The 23,050-nt window shown below is 39.4% G+C and overlaps 1 long non-coding RNA gene across 2 annotated transcripts in view; it reads left to right on the top strand.

Moving 5' to 3' along the window:
* LOC118151652 (uncharacterized) overlaps window positions 1-3,129 on the top strand; it is a 213,194-nt gene extending 210,065 nt beyond the window's left edge. For both annotated transcript variants that reach the window (XR_013526672.1, XR_013526671.1), the window contains exon 5: window positions 700-3,129. This is a non-coding gene — a long non-coding RNA (uncharacterized LOC118151652). The remainder of the gene's footprint in view (window positions 1-699) is intronic.
* The last annotated feature ends 19,921 nt before the right edge of the window (window positions 3,130-23,050 follow it).

Here is a 23,050-nt window from a genome sequence, read left to right as displayed (position 1 = left end):
TGTGGCTGCAGGTTGGTCACCATCCTCAGGAAGTATTTGTTTTCCTCTTGACATTCTTATGTTTTTATTTCCCATCCTCCAAATAGTTTCCACTCTCAAAGTCAAAATTTCTGTGTTTTCTAAGAACATAAAATATCTAAGTTTTATTCATGTGTAGCTGTTTGCTGTTCACATTTTGTGGATTAGAGAAAAGTGAACACACGCATGGCCCAGCCTTCAGCTTTGCATGTGCTAATATGTGGAAAAAGCTATTGGTTCAAGAGTAAAGAGAGATGGTCATGATATCCAAAGAGCAAACCCCCAATTTTTTCCACACTCCTTAGTCAATTTAGTTATCAAAATAAAACATTTTTTTTTCTTCTGCAAAGCATTTACTTGTAGAGCTTTTATCTTCTCTGGTTACCTCCGATTTTCCCCAAAGAAGAAATCTAAGCCCAATTAGGGTGAGTGAAGGGAGGGAGGGGTAGAGTTAGGTGCCAGAATCCCCAGTGACTGCTCTCACTGTAACAGACCACAAGATTCTCTCAACCACCCCATTTTTTTCCCATTTAACTAATAGAAGGCTGGGAGTGACCTTTGCAGGCCGGTGGGCAGGAGCTGAGAAATACTACCCTAAATGAGCCAGGATGTATATCTGTTTACTACACAGCATGCCGGCCTGAAGCTAATGACATTAATCCCCCTACTGCTTTTCATTAGGTGACAGACAGGGAGCCACACTTCGGAGGGCATCGACTGCTTCTCCCCATCAGCCAGCTGTGAAGAGGAGTCGCTCCAGGAACAGCGCCACCCTCCCTCGTTTGCTTTTCTTCCTCTATTTTTCCTGACATGTTCACTGAACTACAGACTGCATATGTTTAAAAATAATTAAACGCGCTCCAAACAAATAGGCAATGTTTCCACGATCCCTGCAATGAACGTTCTGCGTGTTTTGACAGATTTTTCTGTTCGTTGGATTCATCAAGCAGCCTGGCTCTTTGCTGTCATTCCCGACAACCTTGCATATAAACCCCCAGGGCAAACTCTCTGGCCTGAGCTCCTTCCTGGGCTCTGATCTTGGGCATAGAGAACTTCCAGCCTGAGAGTCCCCAGACCTTCAGGGGAATCCATGTCTGGGCTCCCACGACAATGTGGTTCACAAATGGAGCCATTAGACAAAAGGGAGACTAGCTAAATAAATGTGGGGTTCTGTTTTGAATGGCGCTGCTATATTGCACTAAGAAAAGAGACTAGAAGAAAATCCTATGAGAAAGCTGAAAGATTACCGGGGCGCATTAGGACCATTCTCACCCCTCCCCCCTGGCAAATCCTGACCTTCCACATCCCTGCATGTCACCCCCCATTCTTATTTTTTTTTAATTAAAATCTCTCTACTAAAAGATGAAGATAAAGGAGAAGATGTAGTTTATAAAGCTACATAAAATACAACATAACCAAATAAATGAAAATATGTATAAAGAAAGCTAATTAATGAGAAAATACTGTAAAAAGGTAAGAAAGAGACTTGGTGAATTTAGGGCATGACAAAGATGCTAAAATTAAGAGAAGCCTAATTGTTTCCCCAACAGAGACAAAGGTCTTCCTTATACAAAAGATACATGGGCTAGCATCAACAATGTCCTCTTCAGTATTCATTCAGGAACAAACTGATAGATAAGTGAGCGTGTCTTTCTCTCTCAACATAGGCTTACCACATCTTGCAAAAGTGTCACTACTCTGGAGGAGTTCAGAGGAATAAGGAGTGTATGGATGTGTATGTCCAAGTTATCACAAAGGAGGAGGGTGAGAGAGGAAGCAGGGGAGTAATCAATACGGTTTGATTCTGAACACAGCTCTAATGGTCTGGCTTAATCCAGGGACAGCTTTGAGCAACCATAGCAATGGATATTCTTTAAATCCTTAGGAAATATGCTCAACTGTGATTTAAATCAATATTGACAGCAATTAATGTGCAGAGACATTTATTTGCCCATTGACTGCTCTAACAGTTGGTGGTGTCCAAGGAAGTCTTAATATCACGTGAATATTAAAGAGCCAAGAAGAACCTGCAGGAAGGTTCAAGTTTCTCCTCAAAGAGGGATATTTTAGTATGCTAAAACTGTTTATCAAAGTACTCAATTCTACACCAGGAACTGGCAAACCACAGCCTGTGGGTCAAATCAAGCCTGCACTAGTTTTTATGTGGCCTGTGAACCATAGTCTGGGCCTTGTTTTTAATGGCTGAAAAAAAATTGAAAGAAGAATAATATTTTTAATGTGACAATTACTTGAAATTCAATTTCAGGATTCATAAACGAGGTTTTATTGGAACCCAGCCAGGCCAGTTCATTTACATATTGTCCATGGCCGTTCTTGTACTACAATGGCAGAGAGGGAACAGAGACTTTATGGCCTGCAAAGTTGAAAATATTTACAATGTGGCCCTTTGCTGAGTTTGCTGACCTTTTTGTTCTATACCATGACTTACAATGTTGTTAATACTTTTTCTGATTTCTAAACTTAAAAACAAGCTCCAAATTTTTCAAGTTTTCTAGATGGCTATTTGATAATATGTACCAAATAACATAAAGCTTATTTGCCTTTTGAGTCAGAAAGTCCACTTCTAAGGAACTTATCCAATACTGTAAAGTGGGAAACAGCATAGATACCCAACAACATAGCTAATAATTACATAAATTACAATACAGCTATACAGTGAAATGCTCTACTCTATAAAAGAATGATGAGCTAGATGTTACCAGGACAAAAATAAATTAGTTAAAGCACTTTGGGAGGCCAAGGTGGGCGGATCACTTGAGGTCAGGAGTTTGAGACCAGCCTGGTCAATGTGGCAAAACCTGGTCTCCACTAAAAATACAAAAATTAGCCGGGCATTGTGGTGGCACCTGTAGTTCCAGCTACTCAGGAGGCTGAGGCACAAGAACTGCTTGAACCCGACAGGCACAGTTTCAGTGAGCCGAGATCACACCACTGCAGTCCGGCCTGGACAACAGAGCCAGACCTTGTCTAAACAAAATGAAACCAGACTGGGCTTTCATTGTGCTAACTGAGAAAAACTATAGAATTACTTGGAGGCTTGAAAGGTTAGATTTACATTCCATGGGCATGGAGCTGCTTTTTTTTTTTTTTTTTTTTTTTTTAGAAGAAAATGAGTCTGGGAAAGAAATGGATTCGGACTGCCTTAGACCATTAGAGCCATGTTTGGGATCTAAGTGTATTGATTGCTCCTCCCCTTCCTCCCTCACCCTGCTTGCTTATGACAACTCAGACATAACATTCACACACTCCTTACTGCTCCGAATGTCTCCGGAGTAGTTATACTTTTGCAAGATGGGGTAAGCCTATATTGAGAGACAAAGACACTCTCACTTATCTATCAATTTGTTCCTGAATAAATACTGATGAAGATATTGTTGATAATATCCTAATGTATCTTTTGTATGAGGAAGACTTTTGTCTCAGTTGGGAAAACAACAAGGCTTCTCCTAATTTGGCCAGTGTTTTATGCCCTAAACTCACCAAGTCTTCCCTATCTTTTTTATAGGAAATAAAGGATAAACAGACAACTCATGGAAAAGAAAATGGAAACAGTTCATAAACACAAAAAATATACTAACCTATTTTAAATAGAAAGAAATGAGAAAGTGAAAGAAATGCACAAATGTATTCCTAATTTTGAAATTAAAGCTAAAAGAAAATATTTTTCATCTTTTAGATTGGGGAAAATCAAAATGTTTGTTAGCATATGCTGTTGAAGGAGGTAGAATCAGGGACTATTATATGTTGCTGAGGGGATGCAAGCTTTATAGAAAAGATTTGCACTATTTATACAAATTTAAAATCTGCACACTTCAGATATGGGAGTTATACCATATATATACATATATGGATCTTGTGAGTGATTAGTAATTTCATAAAATGTAGACATGGTGGCATTGTTTATAATAGAAAATGAGTGCAAATAGCTTACATGTTAATCAGTAAATGTCAGGTCAAATACATTAGGAAATATTCAAACAAATGCAATTTTTTTTTTTGAGACAAAGTCTCATACTGTCTCCCAAACTGGAGTGCAGTAGTGCGATCCTGGCTCACTGCAATCTCCACCTCTCAGGTTCAAGCGATTCTCCTGCCTCAGCCTCCCAAGTAGCCAGAATTACAGGTGCCCACCACCATACCCAGCTAATTTTTTGTATTTTTAGTAGAGACAGGTTTTCATTATGTTGGCCAGGCTGGTCTTGAACTCCTGACCTCGTGATCTGTCTGCCTTGGCCTCCCAAAGTGCTGGGATTACAGGCATGAGCCACTGTGCCCGGCCACAAACAGGATTATTAAAAGGGATAAGGCAGTTTCAAATGAACAGATATGAAATGACCCCAAACATATCTTTCAGTGTAAAAAGCAAGGTAGAATAGCGGACTCTGTGGATAACCATTGTGTTACAACACCAGAAGATATACAGTACACCTGTATGTGCGCAGAATATCTGTGGAAGGATATACAAGAAACTAGTAACAGTACTCTCTGGAAATGTAGGCAAGACACTTGTGAGAGAGAAACTTCTTTTTCATTGCATTACTTTCTAGACCTTTTAAATTTTATACCAAGAGGGTATATTCCCTCTTAAAAAGTAGAAGAGAGAAGAAAAAGAAAGGAAAGGAGAAGTCAGGGAAGTCAAAGAAAGAGAAAAGAAGTGGCAGAATATAAATACAAAGAAGGAATTCTTTGCATGACAAAGAAAAACAACCTAAACACTGTCTTCAACTAGTTGTCTCACTGAGGTTCTCTTTGAAGTGCCTAAAAGATCTCATCTCTATCTTCTAAAATCCAGTTTGCTTTCATTTTTCCATTGTCTCTGCTTGCTGTGGGTTTAAATATGTCCCCCTCAAAAATATATTTTGAATTTCTAACCCCTGAGTATCTCAGAATGTGACCTTATTTGCAAATAGGGTTTTACAGCGGTAATCAAGTTAAAATTATGTTATTAGGGTGGGCTCTAATTCAGTATGACTGATGTCCTTATATAAGGGAAATTTGAGCAGGGGGTTAGACAGAGGAGAAATCTGATGTGAAGACACACAAAAGAAGGAAGAAGACAAACATCTACAAGTCAAAGGAACACCTGAAGCTATGAGAGGCAGAGTGGAGAGGAAGAGAGAGAGAGGGAGAGACCTGGATCAGATCCTTCCCTAGCATCTTCAGGGAGCACGATTTTGCCAACACCTTGATTTTGGACTTCTGGCCTTCAGAACTGGAATAAAATCAAGTTCAGTTGTTCTAAGTCATCCAGTTGTAGTCGTTTGTTATAGCAGCTCTAGGAAACAAATATACTAATCTATCCTACTCTCTCTGTCTTCCCCCCAAAAATATATTTTTTTAATCGACATTTCCCTATTAAAAGATGAAAAAGAAAATAGGAGAAGAAAAATCCAGAAGTCATAAAGAATATGCCTGACTACATATTAAAATACTTTTCTGTGAAAAAAGAAACACAAAAAGACACAAATTAAATGACATTCAGTAAAGATATTTGCAAATGCTATCACAGAAATATGTTAATTTCCTTATTTATTGGCAGATTTTATATTAAAAAAATTAAAACATCCATTGTGGCCACTAAAAAAGTCTCAATAAACTACCTATTAAATGTCTCATTTTAACCCATGTGACTTACCTAGTATGCTAAGACAATCTAATTAAAAATTACTCCTTTACATATTATAGCTACTTAAGATAATTAGCTACAAAATAGCTACAAAAATGTCTACCAAAATGCTTGTTTTACTTCAGAAAAGTTGAGACATAATTTTTTTTTCTCACAGTAGTGTAGTGCATAAAAATAAAATGTCCAAAAATTTATAATAGAGTATACATGAGTATGATGGTTTTAAAACAGATGCAAATCCTTTTAACTCTCTTCCCATTGAGAAGTGCAGTCTATTGTTCCTTTCCTTATTCCTGGGAGACCTGTGATCGATTCTACCAATAAAGGAAGGTAGAAGTGACACTGCAGCTTCTGCAGAGACACTATGCTAAGGCCACTTTGTTTGCAGCTTCCACCTTGCTTTGCTGGAATACTTGGTTGTCATGGGGAAGTGTTCCTTGAACTGCCATGTTGGAGAGGTTACTTGTAGACACTTGAACCTACAGTCCCAGCTAAGCTCAGCCTGGCAGCCACATCCACTGAGGTGTCAAATACTAGGTTGGTGTAAACATACATTGTGGTTTTTGTGTTGTTTAAATTTGCCATTTGATATTGAAATACTACATTCTTTCTTTTGCTTTTTTTTTTCTTTGAGATGAAGTCTCACTCTTTTCACCTAGGCTGGAGTGCAGTGGTGCAATCTCAGCTCACTGCAACCTCCAACTCCTGGGTTCAAGTGATCCTCCTGCCTCAGCCTCCCAAGTAGCTGGGATTACAGGCACCTGCCATTACACCCAGCGAATTTTTGCATTTTTAGTAGAGACAGGGTTTCACCATGTTAGCTAGGCTAGTCTCAAACTCCTGACCTCAGGTGATCCACCCGCCTTGGCCTCTCAAAGTGCTGGGATTATAGGTGTGAGCCACCATGCCCGGCCGATATTGGAATACATTTTTAACAAATGTGATTATGTTATACATCATGTTAATGCACATTGCTTGCTTTATGGTATTTTTTTTGGCCAATGAATTATTATTTGCTCTTTATTTTGTATTTATTTTAGACTATGGAAATGGTGTTAGACAAAAAGCAAATTTGAGCAGTTTTCTCATTCGAGTTCAAAATGGGTCATAAAGCAGCAGAGACACCTCATAACATCAACAATGCAGTTGACCCAGGAACTGCTAATGAATGTAGAGTGCAGTGGTGGGTCAAGAAGTTCCACAAAGGTGACGAGAGCCTTGAAGATGAGGAGCATAGTAGTCGGCCATAGGGAGTTAATAATGACCAATTGAGAGCAATCTTCAAAGCTAATAGATTTAGAACTACATGAGAAGTTGACGAAGAACTTGGTGTCAACCACTCTACAGTCATTAGGCATTTGAAACAAATTGGAAAGATGAAAAAATTTCGATAAATGAGTGCCTCATGAACTGAGCAAAAATTAAAAAAAAGATCGTCATTTTGAAGTGTCATCTTCTCTTATTCTACACAATGATGAAGAACCATTTCTCCATTGGACTGTGACATGCAATGAACAGTGGATTTTATACAATGACCAGGTCAGTGGTTGAACTGAGAAGACGCTCCAAAGCACTTCCCAAAATCAAACTTGCACCAAAAAACGGTCATGGTCACTATTTGGTGGTCTGCTGCTGGTCTCATCCACTACAGCTTTCTGAATGCAGTGAAAACACTACATCTGAGAAATATAATCAGCAAATCAATGAGATGCACCAAAACTGAAATGCCTGGAGTCGGCATTGGTCAAAAGAAAGGGTCCAGTTCTTCTCCATAAACCTGACTGCACACTGCATAACCAAAGCTTCAAAAGTTGAACAAACTGAGCTACGAAGTTTGGCCTCACCCACCACATTCACCTGACCTCTCACCAACAAACTGACTACCACTTCTTCAAGCATCTCAACAACTTTTGCAGGGAAAATGCTTCCACAACCAACAGCATGCAGAAAATGCTTTCCAATAGTTTGTCAAATCCTGAAGCACAAATATACTACAGGAATAAATCAACTTATTTCTCATTGGCAAAAATGTATTGATTGTAATGGTTTCTATTTTGATCAATAAAGATGTGTTTGAGTCTAGTTATAATGATATAAATTCATGGTCCAAAACCACAATTACTTTTGCACCAAACTAATAAGAACCTGAAGAAGTCATCTTGAAGTGAATCCTCCAGCCCCAGCTGTGGCAGTCCCGAAGGCATTGAAATCACCCCCAGTTGAGTCCCCAGATATTATGACATAGATACAAACCATCCCTGCAGTGTCCTGAATCACTGACATACAGAATTTATTACTAAAATGGTTACTTTTTAACACCATTAATATTTGGGGTGATTTGTTATGCAGTCTTAAATAACAGCAACAGTGATTTTTTGGCATTCTTTACATTGATAGATTACATATTCAACTCACTCAAAATAGCTTCAAATAATTTAGGTACAACGTTAAAAGATATAAAGGCAGAAAATGCCTTTTTTTGCTCCCAGTGGAATTTATATGATCCAGCAACAGACTATTACCATGAAATCATACTTTGATGCTAGAATTCTAGTACAGATGCTATGCAGAGGAATAAATATCCAAGAATTGAATCCAAATCTCTGCAACCGAGTTCAAGTTGATTCCAATTTGTGAAATCAAAGGGCAGAAAAAAGTCAATAAAACCTGAAATGAATGTTATTATTTCTAAAAGTTTCTCTAGAAGAAAGCAAAAAGCACAACTGTCATCAACAGTAAAAAGTTTTCCTGAAGTCACTTGGTTCTTATGTAGATTATCACTGAGAAAAGCCCAGACTAGGCTGGGCACAGTGGTTCACACCTGGAATCCCAGCACTTTGGGAGGCCAAGGTGGGTGGATCACTTCAGGTCAGGAGTTTGAGACCAGCCTGGACAATATGGCAAAACCCCATCTCTACTAAAAATACAAAAATTAGCTGGGCATGGTGGTGCATACCTGTAATCCCAGCTACTCCAGAGGTTGAGGCAGGAGAATTGCTTGAATCTGGGAGGTGAAGGTTGCAGTTAGCTGAGATCATGCCACACTGCACTCCACCCTGGGCAACAGAGTGAGAGTCTGTCTCACAAAAACAAAAGAAAAAGAGAAAGAAAAAAGAAAGGATTGAAGAGAAAGAGAAAGAAAGAGAAAGCAAGCAAGCAAGCCCAGATTTGCAACTTAAACTTAAAATTCAAGAAAAAAACATAAGTTTGAGATTTATCGCATCTATAATCTGAGCAAACGAAACATTGCTCTGAATTAGCTTAAGCTAGGAAAGATGATTAACGGATCAATTTTTGCCTGGTCCAAAGTATCCATTCCAAAGACAGCAATAAGGAAGGGGAGTTGGCAAAGGAGTACCATGATAGATTTTCTATTTCAAGCCTGGTGGATCCATTTTCCTCTCGACCTATACGTGATCTCCTGTGCCACCAGATTCTGTTTTTATGAAAAATTGTTGGAAAGTGTGTTGTTGTTGTTGTTACTCTAGCAGTTGCAAATAATGGCCTACAGGGAACTATTATTCAATCATATTGGTCATCAGGTCTCTTACTGAGATTCCCATAGACAGAGTGAAAGGAAGCCCTATTAACCATCCCCTTTCAAAGATGACTGACTCTCATGAGAGGCAGTTAAATAAATAAAAATTAAGTTCATAGGTAAAACCATATACACAAGCACGCAAGGCATGCCATGACTTAAAGGCTTTAGATGTTAAGACATAATTATGTTCTGCTTTCCAGAAAGCCAGATCAGGACTAGAAGGAAAAAAAATTCCAGAAGTTCAACAGCAGCTCCTCCACTTGGGAATGTCACTGTGCCCGCTGGCAACTTCATGATTGGAGGGAAGACCCACAGGGAGAAAAAAACTATCCATGACCTTCCTTTGCCTTCAATGCTGTAGGAGCACATGCTCTGTGTGTCTGCCCTTCTTTATGAGATGCAGACCTCAAGAATAGGCATGGGTAGTGGGAGAGAGCAAAGACTTTAGAGTCAAATTACATAACTGTAAAATGGTATAATATGAATGGTACCAACCTCAGAGAAGAGTTTTAAAAGTAAACAAGATTATGTACAGAAATTAGCCAAGTGTGCCTGTAATCCTAGTGCTTTAGGAGGCTGAGGTAGGAGGATCACTTGAGGCCAGGAGTTCGAGACTCGCCTGAGGAAGACAGGAAGACTTCATTTCTACAGAAATTTTTAAAAATTAGCCAGACATAGCCGGGCATGGTGGCTCACTCCTGTAATTGTAGCACTTTGGAGGCTGAGGCAGGTGGATTCCTGGAGGTCAGGAGTTCAAGAGCAGCCTGGCCAACATGGCGAAACTCTTTCTCAACTAAAAATACAAAAAACTAGCTGGGCATGGTGACAAATGCCTGTAGCCCCAGCTACTTGGGAGGCTGAGACACAAGAGTGGCTTGAATTTGAGGGACAGAGGTTTCAGTGAACCAAGATCATGCCACAGCATTCCAGCCTGGGTGACAGAAAGAGACCCTGTCAAAAAAAAAAAAAGCCAGACATGGTAGCACACACCTGTAGTTCTAGCTACTCAGGAGGCTGAGGTAGGAGAATGGTTGAGTCCAGGAGTTTGAAGTTACAATGAGCTATGATGGCACCATTCCTCTCCAGCATGGGTGACAGGATGAGAACCTGTCTCTTTCTAAAAAAAAAAAAAAAAAAAAGGAAAGTGACTCTCCCATTGACAGGCATGTACTGTGATGTTACTTCCTACCAAGTGCTTCATGTTCCAGTGCATCCTTGACATATTTATATGTTGATTCAGTAAACGTTGATTTCTCTAAAGTGGCAGATCTTCTTCCAAGGATTATATAAATTAATAAAACAGTCTCATCCTCAGGAGGTTTATCACCTATATTTTGATAAAAGTCTGAAGGTTGAAAATACTTTGGATTAAAATAGCGTATAAATCCTAGGAGAAAAAGAAGGTTTATCAAACTTCCCCTGAATTATTCAGATCAACTTCTTCTGGGCATATGGAGGTTAAACACGCCCGTAGCATTTATTACTGAAACTTTTTTTCCATTCTAATGAAACTGCTTGAGTAGAAAATTCCTTCTACATAAGCTCATTTCATATATTTTTAACAGACAGCTTGGAAAAGTACAAGTGTACATGCATCTATTCTAGGCAAGTGAGCTAATAAAACATCATCATGAGTAGTAGTAGTAGTGTTAAGATCATTATTTAAATAGAAAAGATAAGGGCACATATCCATTTATATAAGGGCATATATCCATTTATTACTGGGTAACTATTATCTAAACACGTACTGCCTTATATTCTAGGAACACAAAGAAGGCTTCCTGTTGTGGAGGGAAAGACTTACACACAAGTTTATATACAATAGGACATGCTGCTACAGAGATGATACGTATAGAAATCAGAAGCATAGGCATTCATTTATCTCTGGGGCAGGGTGTTGGAGGATATGGCATGGGCAGCAAGGGCTGGAAGACTGGAGAACAAATGACATTTGTCTCTTGGTCTTGATCCATAAGAGAAGTTTGTCAGCTTGACAAAGGGTGGACTGCTCAGAAATTTTCAAGCTGAAGCTACAACATGAGCAAAGCAAAAAAGTGTTGCTTTAAACCTTGCAATGTCCCTCTGAGGCTGATTTAATTATCCTCATTATAGAAAAGAGAAAACAGAAACTTTGAGAGAGTCTTCAGAGAGAGTCAGTTATACTGCTCAAAGAGGAAGCACCAGCAACCACTTTGCCTCCACTTTGGCTGACCCCAAAGCACTTTCTTTCTCCACTCTATTGAGCTGTGTCCTTGTTCACACAATAAGGACAAAAGTAAGTGCATATATATTAAGTAAGTGCATATATATAATGGTTTCATAAAACTGCTATTGTACTGTTAAAGATCTGAAATTCTCTTATCAGGTACTGATTCATCATTTAACTCAACAAAATAGTAGACCTCTTTTTTAAGACCTCAGACATAAATTGAACAATGACTGACTGACTATGTAGCATTCAATAAATGATTTTGCATGAAATCTAAGAGGATGCAACCTCAAATATCTACAGAATAGAAGACTGATTGGGGGACCCAGAGTGGACTTGAACACCCCCTACCCAGCAGATACCAATTGTTACCATGAAGAAGTGTAGCCCAACATGTTCAGATCTGATTTTTAAAGAAAAGCCAAAAAATGCAGATTTTATTTGACATCTCCCCATTTTAAAGTTTTGGAAACTTTTTTTTTTTTTAAAGAAACACTCTAGAGGCCAAACAAAATGGTACTAGGGAATGTGACTATGAGGTACCTACTGAAAATGTGTAGCTATTTAAATTGCATTGGCAGGTAGTGGAGTTTAGTACAAAGGGAGCTGGGTTTGAAGTAAACTTGGGGTTCAATATAAGTGTTCAATAAACATCAGTCATCTAGTATTTTATGGGCCTTCTGAGATCTCTGGCAACTTTCTGTTCATGTTGCTTGCATTAAATCATTTATCTTGGCATGTAAAAGAGAGTCCCATGCTTCCTGACTGGTCTCTCGGGGCCCCTTTGGTTTCCCAGTCTTTGCTGTGGAAGCATGGTCCCACAGGTTTGGCATGAGCTCAGGTGACAAATTAAGAGTTTGCTGATTCGCCTGGCATGGTGGCTTACTCCTGTAATCCCAGCACTTTGGAAGGCCAAGGAGGCAGATCACAAGGTCAAGAGATCAAGACCATCTTGGCCAATATGGTAAAACCCCATCTCTACTAAATATACCAAAAATTAGCTGGGTGTGGTGGTGCACTTGTAGTTCCAGCTACTCAGGTGGCTGAGGCAGAAGAATCACTTGAACCTGGGACACGGAGGTTACAGTGAGCCGAGATCAGGCCACTGCACTCCAGCCTGGTGACAGAGTGAGATTCTGTCTCAAAAAAAAAAAAACAGAGTTTGCTGCTCAAGTTCTGCATAAACCTTGCCAAGAAGCAGAAGCACAGGGAGCCATTCAGAAGAGTCTATGGCAGCAACCAGGTCTATCTCCTGGAGAGAATGTGGTTGCAGCTGCTTTTGTGGTAGGGTCTGTCTCCAATGCTGACTTCAAAAGAAGCATAAATTGCAGCAATTATATAAACATACCATGAATCTTAAGTTTGTCACCAAATAACACCTACAAAGGTGACTGCCAGAAGACAGACCAGGAAGTTACAATATTTGTGCTGTGAACTTCCGATTAAATGAAAGAAAATGATCAAGAATCATCACAGATTATACAATACATATTATGTAATTCATACAAATTGTATAACCTAAAGAATACATAAAGGTAAATGTTATAAGACATCTTTCTGAGTGATTTGGATGATTTATGACTGAAACTAGTTTCAGTTAGATTTGGTTATACAAAACAAACACACATGGCTTTTACATAGCTCTTTCTACATGCTAGGTGCTGTTCTAACTGCTTTATTTATTTACTCTTTGTAACAACAAAATAGAAACTACTGATATCCTTACTTTAAGGAGAGGCACTGAGTCAAAGAGAAGTTATATAATTTGCTCAAGGTTACACAGTTATTAATAGAGCTTGGATATGAATTTAAGCAGTCTGGTTTCCAGATCTGTGCTTACTTGTATACTGGTGTTGATTGCATTCTTTGGTGAAACCAGTCTCTCATACAGACATGACAATGAGTGAAATTGTTCAGTACTGTAAATTCTTCAGAAGAGAAGAAATACCTAGGAATGGATTAAAGTGTCTCTTATTATCAGAGATCCTGAAGTTTTGGTGGTCCTTAATATGGGAGGCCACAAAATATAGTGGTTGCTGTATCTGGGCTGTGCTGTTTTGAAACCAACTGTGTAACAAGTAAGTTACTAACTGTTGCATAAAATGGAAAATAAAAAGCATCTATTTCAACCTGTGAGATGTGTTGACTTAGTATTTGTGAAGCTCTTAAAGTTGGGCCAACACATAATCAATGCTCAATAAATATTAACTATTAGCCATCAAATTACTTATTTACTCATAAATCATGTACAAGATACATAATATGTCTGGCATTGAACTTGGACAGTAGAGGATGCCAATATGAGGAGACCAGAGCTTCTTCCTTGACAGGGTATATAGTCTAATAGGAGACAGGTGCATAAAGGAAAACTATTTCACTCTATGATCAGTTGCATGGTAGAGATATGTCCGAAGACATACAGAACAGTGTGGAAGAGTGATCTGTTCTATCTGGAAAGTTGGGAGGATTTCACAATGGAGTGATATATGATGGCTGTATAGTTGTTCCCCAGAAATAACAGTCTGAGCTACATCATGGAATATGGAAGTGCTCTGGGTCTCAGAGGGAGACACAGAGTGATCAGCATGGACTAGACAATGGTCTTACCTGTGGATATTCAGCAGACTCATCAGCCAGCCCACTTCAAACATTCACAGTAGGATCTAGCTACATTTAGTATACTTTATTTTTAGGATAGTTTTAGGTTTACAGAAAAACAAATGAGCAGATAACACAGAGAGTTCCTATATGCTCCCTCTCCTTTGAACATCATATATATTTAAGATGCTTCACAGGCAATTCAGATGCACAGACTGGGTTCAACATTCTTGGCTAAAATCTAGATGGTGAGAACAGTGGGTTTTTGAAGTAGAGGTGCTGAGAATGGAAAAAAGAAAATAAGTCAGATAAGTGAAAAGACTGGCAAGTTCAAGGTCAAATAGCAACGTATCTCATTGAGCCCTGCCAAGGATACTTAATCCTGATGACAGTAGACAGTCACTCGAAGATTTTAGGCAGCAAAATGAGATTTTCTGATTTATATTTTAGATAAATAGACCAGTGAAAGTGTGAAGAATGGATATGATTATATGGAAAGCCTATGGCGTAGTGGTAAGCTACCGTGTAGTGAAATTGCCTAGGTTTATTCCAGATGTTAGAAAAACGTTAAAAGGGTTTTTAAAAGGCAATAGCCACTGAGTTGTGACTTCATTTCTGAAGGTAATTATCTGATCACACATGCAATCATTGCATATTCCTGGGGAGGTCCTTAGAATTGGGTGCAAGCTTCCAGTGTTGGGACCTAAGACAGACTATCAAAATTTAGAAAGAGAAGTCAAGCCATAAAGCTGCCTTGAAATGGATATTAGAGTAAGAGGGTCAGAGTGGTGATCTTAAAGCTGGATGGGGAACCAAGTGGCTGTTGGGCAACAAAAGCAGCTACAAACGTGAGGGGAGATGGTTTGGAGAATCCTGGGGACAGGGTCTCAATGCTTGTGGCAGCTCTAAAACATGTCCCCAGTGTGTGTCATCCTGGAGCTTAAACAGGGCTAGGATGGGACCATGATACAAACTGGTTAGCAAGATGCAGAGGTCTTTTTCAGTTAACAGCCAGACTAACAGTTTTAACTCTCCAAATGATGTAAAGGCAATATTAGACAGATCAACCAGACAGAAAATTAACAAGGATATCCAGGACTTGAACTCAGACCTGGAACAAGCAAACCTGATAGACATTTACAGAACTCTCCACCCCAAACCCACAGAATATACATTCTTCTCAGCACCACATCACACCTACTCTAAAATTGACCACATAATTGGAAGTAAATCACTCCTCAGCAAATGCAAAAGAATGGAAATCATAACAAACAGTCTCTCAGACCACAGTGCAATCAAGTTAGAACTCAGAATTCAGAAACTAACTCAGAACCCCACAGCTTCATGGAAACTGGACAACTGGCTTCTGAATGTTGACTGGATAAACAATGAAATGAAGGCAGAAATAAAAATGTTCTTCAAAACCAACAAGAACGAAGACACAGCATACCAGAATCTCTGGGACACATTTAAAGCAGTCTATAGAGGAAAATATATAGCAATAAGTGCCCACATGAGAAGAAAGGAGAGATCCAAAATTGACACCTTATCACCAAAATTGAAAGAGCTAGAGGAGCAAGATCAAAAAAACTCAAAACCTAGCAGAAGACAAGAAATAACTAAGATCAGAGCAGAACTGAAGGAGACAGAGACACAAAAAACCCTTCAAAAAAATCAATAAATCCAGGAGCTGGTTTTTCAAAAAGATCAACAAAATAGACCACTAGCCAGATTAATAAAAAAGAAAAGAGAGAATAACCAAATAGATGCAATAAAAAACGATAAAGGGGATATCACCACTGATTCCACAGAAATTCAAACCATCATCAGAGAATATTACAAACAACTCTATGCACATAAACTAGTAAACCTGTAAGAAATGGATAAATTCCTGGACCCTTGCATCCTCCTAAACCTTACTTGCATAAGCCTAAACCTGGAAGAAGTCGAAACCCTGAATAGACCAATAACAAGACCTGAAGTTAAGGCAGCAATTCAGAGCCTACCACACAAAAAAAGCCCAGGTCCAGATGGGTTCACAGCCAAATTCTACCAGACACACTAAGAAGAACTGTTACCATTCCTTCCAAAACTATTCCAAATAATCCAAAAAGAGGGAATCCTTCCCAAATCGTTTTATGAGACCAACATCATCCTGATACCAAAACCCAGCAGAGACCCAACAAGAAAAGAAAACTTCAGGCCAACATCCATGATGAACATAGGTGCAAAAATCTTCGATAAAATACTGGCAAGCCGATTGCAACAGCACATCAAAAAGCTTATCCACCATGATCAAGTAGGCTTCATCCTGGGAATGCAAGACTGGTTCAACATATGCAAGTCTATAAATGTAATTCACCACATAAACAGAACCAAAAACAAAAACCACATGATTATCCCAATTGATGCAGAGAAGGCCTTTGACAAAATTCAACAGCCCTTTATGCTAAAACCCCTCAATAAACTAGGAATTTATGGAATGTATCTCAAAATTATAAAAGCTATTTATGACAAACCAACAGCCAATATCATACTAAATGGGCAAAAACTGGAAGCATTCCCTTTGAAATCTGGTACTAGACAAGGATGCCCTCTCTCACCACTCCTATTCAAGATAGTACTGGAAGTTCTAGCCAGAGCAATCAGGCAAGAAAAAGAAATAAAGGATATTCAAATAGGAAAGGAGGAAGTCAAATTTTCTCTATTTGCAGATGACATGATAGTATATCTAGAAGACCCCATTGTCTCAGCCCAAAGTCTCCTGAAACTGATAAGCAACTTCAGCAAAGTCTCAGAATACAAAATCAATGTGCAAAAATCACAAGCATTCCTATACACCAATAACAGACTTAAAGAAAGCCAAATCAAGAACGAACTGCCATTCACAATTGCTACAAATAACAAGGAATGTAAAGGACCTCTTCAAGGAGAACTACAAACCACTGCTCAACAAAATAAGAGAGGACACAAACAGATGAAGAAACATTCCATGTTCATGCTTAGGAATAATCAATATCGTGAAAATGGCTATATTGCCCAAAGTAATGTACAGATTCAATGCTATCCCCATCAAGCTACCAATGACCTTCTTCACAGAACTGGAAAAAACCATCTTAAACTTCATATGGAACCAAAAGAGAGCCCACATAGCCAGATCAATTCTAAGCAAAAGGAACACAGCGGGAGGCATCACACTACTGGACTTCAAACTATACCACAAGGCTACAGTAATCAAAACAGCATGGTACTGGTACCAAAACAGAGATATGGACCAATGGAACAGAACAGAGGCATCGGAGGCAACACAACATATCTAAAACCATACAATCTTTGATAACCCTAACAAAAATAAGCAATGGGGAAAGGTTTCCCTGTTTAATAAATGGTGTTGGGAAAACTGGCTAGCTATGTGCAGAAAGCAGAAACTGGACCCCTTCCTGACACCTTACACTAAAATTAACTCCAGATGGATTAAAGACTTAAACATAAGACCTAACACCATAAGAACCCTAGAAGAAAATCTAGGCAAAACCATTCAGGACATAGGAGTAGGCAAGGACTTCATGACCAAAACACATTGGCATTGGCAACAAAAACCAGAATAGACAAATGGAACCTAATCAAACTCCACAGCTTCTGCATGGCAAAAGAAACAGTCATTAGAGTGAATCACCAAGCAACAGAATGGGAAAAAAATTTTGCAGTTTACCCATCTGACAAAGGGCTGATATCCAGAATTTACAAAGAACTAAAGCAGATTTACAAGAAAAAAACAAACGAGCCCATTCAAAAGTGGGCAAAGGAAATGAACAGACACTTTACAAAAGAAGACATACATGAGGCCAACAAACATATGAAAAAATGCTCGTCATCACTGGTCATCAGAGAAATGCAAATCAAAACTACATTTAGATACCATCTCACGCCAGTTAGAATGGTGATCATTAAAAAATCTGGAGACAACAGATGCTGGAGAGGATGTGGAGAAATAGGGACACTTTTACACTACTGATGGGAGTGTAAATTAGTTCAACCATTGTGGAAGACAGTGTAGCAATTCCTCAAGGATCTAGAAATAGAAATTTATTTGACCCAGCAATCCCATTACTGGGTATATATCCAGAGGATTATAAATCATTCCACTATAAGGATACATGCACACGAATGTTCATTGCAGCACTGTTTACAATAGCAAAGACCTGGAACCAACCCAAATGCCCATCAATGATAGACTGGACAGGGAAAATGTGGCACATATACACCATGAAATATTATGCAGCAATCAAAAACAATGAGTTCGTGTCCTTTGTAGGGACATGGATGAACCTGGAGAACATCATTCTCAGCAAACTGACACAAGAGCAGTAAATGAAATACCGCATGTTCTCACTCATAGGCGGGTGTTGAACAATGAGAACACATGCACACAGGGAGAGGAGCACTACACACTGGGGTCTGTTTGGGGGGAATAGGGGAGGGACAGCGGGGGGCAGAGATGGGGAGGGATAGCATGGGGAGAAATGCCAGATGCGGGTGAAGGGGAGGAAGGCAGCAAATCACACTGCCACATGTGTACCTATGCAACTATCTTGCATGTTCTTCACATATACCCCAAAACCTAAAATGCAATTTTTAAAAATCCCATTGCTTTGATTCTTTCAGATAAAGCAGTAGCCATGTTAAACAGTTCGTTTCTTTCCTCCCTTGCGATGGGGTCAGGAAACTCTTTTCACAAACACCTGATATTTGTAGGGAGGAGTGTAATCATTTACTTTTTGCTTTCTCCCCGGAGGATGCTGTCACATTTTTCTGCGGAGAAGCCGCCACACAGCTGAGGTTCAGGGTCTTGCCCAGGGTCACACTGTGCGACAAGGTTAGAATAGGGTTATCATTTACTGTGTGTGCCCACTCTCGGTTTGGTTCACTGGTTCACTCTGCTTGTTATCACGGCAGCCCGCGGAAACAAAATCAAGAAAATGTGATGCCAGACAGTAGCCAGAGATTTCAGAAGTGGATCATCATCTGTTCTCACTGTGTCTCTTAGAAGCAGCATCATGTAATAAAGACAGGGCCTCACTGTCTCCTGGACCAAGACTGTAACTAATACACCACTTCAGGCACACAATCTGCCCAGCTTCCTTTTCCTTATTTTAAAATTTGTGAGATGTGTATGCAAAGAGTTCCCCTGTGTAGTCTCTCTTCTGGGGAAATGGACACTCTCACTCTGCTGGTAAGTATGAAAACTGTTAAAACTTTTCTTGAGGGCAATTTGGCAATATTGTTCAAAAGCCCTTAAAATGGGAACTGACCCAGAAATTGTACTTTAGGAACAGACAATAAATAATTAAGATGGGCATAAAGTTTTATGTGCAGAGATGTGCATCCAAACGTCACCTTTAATAGGAGACTTTAGAAACAACTTAAATGTTCAACAGCGCTGTAATGATTAAATAGGATCTGGTTAAAATCGCAGAATGGAACTCTATGCAGCCATTAAAAATGATGATGCAGAACAGGAGTTGGCAAGCTACAGCTCATGGGCCATCATAGCCCACACATTTTATGGGAGCACGGCCACACCCATCATTTACATATTGTCATAGCTGCTTTTTGAGCTACTACAGCAGTTGTGCAGCTGTGACAGAGACTATATGACTCTGTTTTATGTCTCTTACTACTGTTTTAATATTTATTCAAATTTTTTCTTTGCCCCTGGAATATTATGAAACTTTGGTTGTTGTTAGAACAAAATCTTACTGTGATGTTGGTATTTTGAATAAATACACACCGTTTATTCAAAAAGAGCCCAACTATTAGCCAACACTTCAGTCTTAAATATAAGAATACACTTAAACAAAAGAATTCATTCCTCATCCAGCTGGCCCACTGGGAGCAACTATAATTGAGCTGCCTGCAGCCAACATTGGGAGTTGTGGCATGCAGCCTTTCTTTTCTCTTTCCCAACTGTTTACTTCCACCCTTTCTTCTCTATTTTGCTAACCCCGAGGAGGGTAGAAAAAAGCACTGAGAACAGGCAAGAAGGCAAAGAAGGACAGAGGCATTCTTACTCAACTGGTGCTTTTGTAAGATGGCTTCGCGACTTCTGGCCTTGGCAGATTCACCGATTGTTGGGTACATGTGTGTTCTGTTTCCTTACAGAGCCAAAATGTGATAGAATATCCTGTGATGCAGACAATTTGTTTTACTTCAGCCGTACTACCCTTTCTTTTCCCGTGGTCTTTCATGTGGACTGTCTCTATCTGAGTCCCCGCCCAGCCCTTTCTGGGTATCCTGTTGGGCAGGATTTGAAATGTTTCACATTTGGCTTAGTCCTTCATCTCCACCCTGATGTCCCACAGTAAATATTCATGCACATTTCAGCTTGACACACTCTAGGCATGCAGCTGACCTCAGTGTGGCAACAGTTCTCTTTTTGCTTCACTAGCTAAACAGCTGGATGACTCATCTCTGCCTTTAGATTTTCCAGGTGGATGTTGGACATTGGCACATTGTGCTCACTAAACTCCTGCATAAGCATAGCAAGACCCAAAGTTTCCTTGAAAACCTCTCTCACGTGCATAAGGGGAGAGGCAACTCTTCTCTGCCTCTCTTTTTGAGAGGCAGTGAATCGGTGAAAATAACAGCGTAGCCCACTCCCAGTAAATCCTCCTCACAAAATCTCCAACTGCCCATTCTTTACTGGTGAGTTTCCCAAACAGATTTCCTCCATGACAGTTCTCTCTGATTGCTGACTTAATGGGAGATTTTTGTTTCCTCCATCTGTATTTTTAAAGGACACATATTACATTTCTGATAAAAATATGTAAAATATTCTGATTCATTTCTGAAATGTCAGGTTCAAATCTTTGACCATCTTCTGCTGTTAGTATTCACGTCTATGAAATGGACTAGAAAACAGCATCATTGCTCAGCGTGTAATAGCTATTGGTTTATTTAGCTGAAAAGGTGTGCAAGAACTATTGAAAAGAAAGGTGCATCCAGAAACATGGGCTTTTTAGTTCACACATACCTTACAGCACAGCATTTTCCCCCCCAGGTGTACAGAAAGATCAGCCTCAACTGAAAAAAAAGAAAACACGTATTGCCCTAACTTACTGCTTGCTTCCAACTCAAGCTAATTACTTGAACAGCACCTTTCACGGAAAAAAAGCTGACACAAGGAACTGGACAAGGTCTGTGTCTCAAGTGCTCTGAGGAGAGAGCAGTAACTAAGGTGCTCTGCACAGCTCAATAATTTGCACCACAGGAAAGCCATCCTTCCAAGGGCAGGCAATATGTCTGCAGTATCCTCCTGGAGGAAGGAGGGCCAGGAGCTCATCTTTATGGCTTGAGGCTTGAAAGCTGCTTAACTGGGCGGAACGCCACCTCCTTGCCATCAAAGCTGTCCACCTGGCAGTGAATCTCAATGAGACAGCTGACTGGCTCAGCAGACAAGTTGCCTTGCCAAGGGGATGAGAACTTAACCAGAAGGTCTTTCAGGAAATCTGTTTAGGATGTGGGGGATGAAGAGGAAGAGAAGGAGCAATTCATGCCCTGAATGAGGCAAATGAGAAGGAGTAGCTGTTCTTTGGCTGCACAAGCCACTTTGAGCTTTTCTGTGTCCTTAGCTCATTGAGCCCTAAATTTTGTAAGACTCTGAGTTTAGATTCCGATATTAGCATTGAACATTAAGAGTCCTTTGTGACTGCAGTTGGAAAGTGGGTTCAATTCAAAAATGAAGCTAAGAAAAGACCTCAAAAATGTTTCCATTTGAAAATAACCAATGTGAACAAGAATATTACAGGGAAGGCATGAAGCTCTTTATTTTTAAAATTGGCTGTTGAAAAATGCCTTGGAGTGTTACTTTTCGCCAAAGGTTTAGAATTGTAAACCTAATAATTATGATAACTCCTATTTGCCCAGTCCTTGCTAAGTGCCAGGTACCTACCATATTCAGCACTTTATACAAATGCTTTTATCTAATGTCCTTGATAACTTTATGGGTAAGTCTTCTTAGCGTCACTCTATAGGCAGAAAAACAAAATTCAGAGAGGTTTTATAAATTTTCCAGAGACACACAGTGAGTACTAATAGAAGAACAAAGATTCAATCCCCAGCTTGGCCCACTTCAAAGCCTAAACTCTTACCTACTAGGCTGCATATACCAAATTTGCTGGAAAACACAGCACCTTATCACATAATGAATGACCAGGGCGGCAAAGAGAAGGCTGTGTAGACTCATGTGTGGGGTATAAGGATATTCCATCAAACCACTCCCATTTTATCCTCCATTTGTCCCATTTGGACCTAAGTGTCTGTTCCCATCTCTGGGTCTATAATAAACATCATATTCAGGAGAGCCTACATGTCCCCTAAAATAGGCTCTTTCAGGAGAGTTAAGACAACAGCACAGCCTTCAGTACCTTTTCCCTAGCTCCTGGTGGTGGGAAGAGAAGAGAAAGAATGAATGACAGCTGAGTACAGTCTTCAGGAAACCCAACTTTCTACCTCTAGCTCTGGATTATGACAAGACAGTTTTTACTGTCCTTGACAATAATGAAAAATATTAATTTTTGGTCAAATTTTATATACAGCTATCATAAAATACTATATAACTTGTCTTTTTTAGTTATATTTAGCCTGTTTTTTTATAATGAAGATAAAATTCGACAAAAGTAATAAAATAAGAGCATGATATGAAAGAGCTTTGGATGGAATCTCCAAAAACAATGCCTACTCAGACTAAATGGATATTTGGAAGCAATATTTGGAAACAGCTAAATGGGTCAAGACACAGGCCAGGTTTGACTCCCAAACTCATTGTTTCAGGCTTTATAATGTTGGAGAAGTTAAAAAATTTAAATCGTGTCTTCCTCATATGTAAATAGGGACAATCTGAATTACCTAGTAGGTGTGCTGTGGAACGATATATGATATGATCCATATATAGCACTTAATAGCTAGCCCATGGCAAATTCTCAAAGTTTATCCACTATTAACTGGTCTTATTAGTCTTGAGGGCTACTCTAGTTTT

The sequence above is a fragment of the Callithrix jacchus genome, chromosome 1 (genome assembly GCF_049354715.1).
Source record: "Callithrix jacchus isolate 240 chromosome 1, calJac240_pri, whole genome shotgun sequence".
NCBI classification, from domain to species: domain Eukaryota; kingdom Metazoa; phylum Chordata; class Mammalia; order Primates; family Cebidae; genus Callithrix; species Callithrix jacchus.
This window is presented reverse-complemented; position numbering and strand designations above follow the sequence as displayed.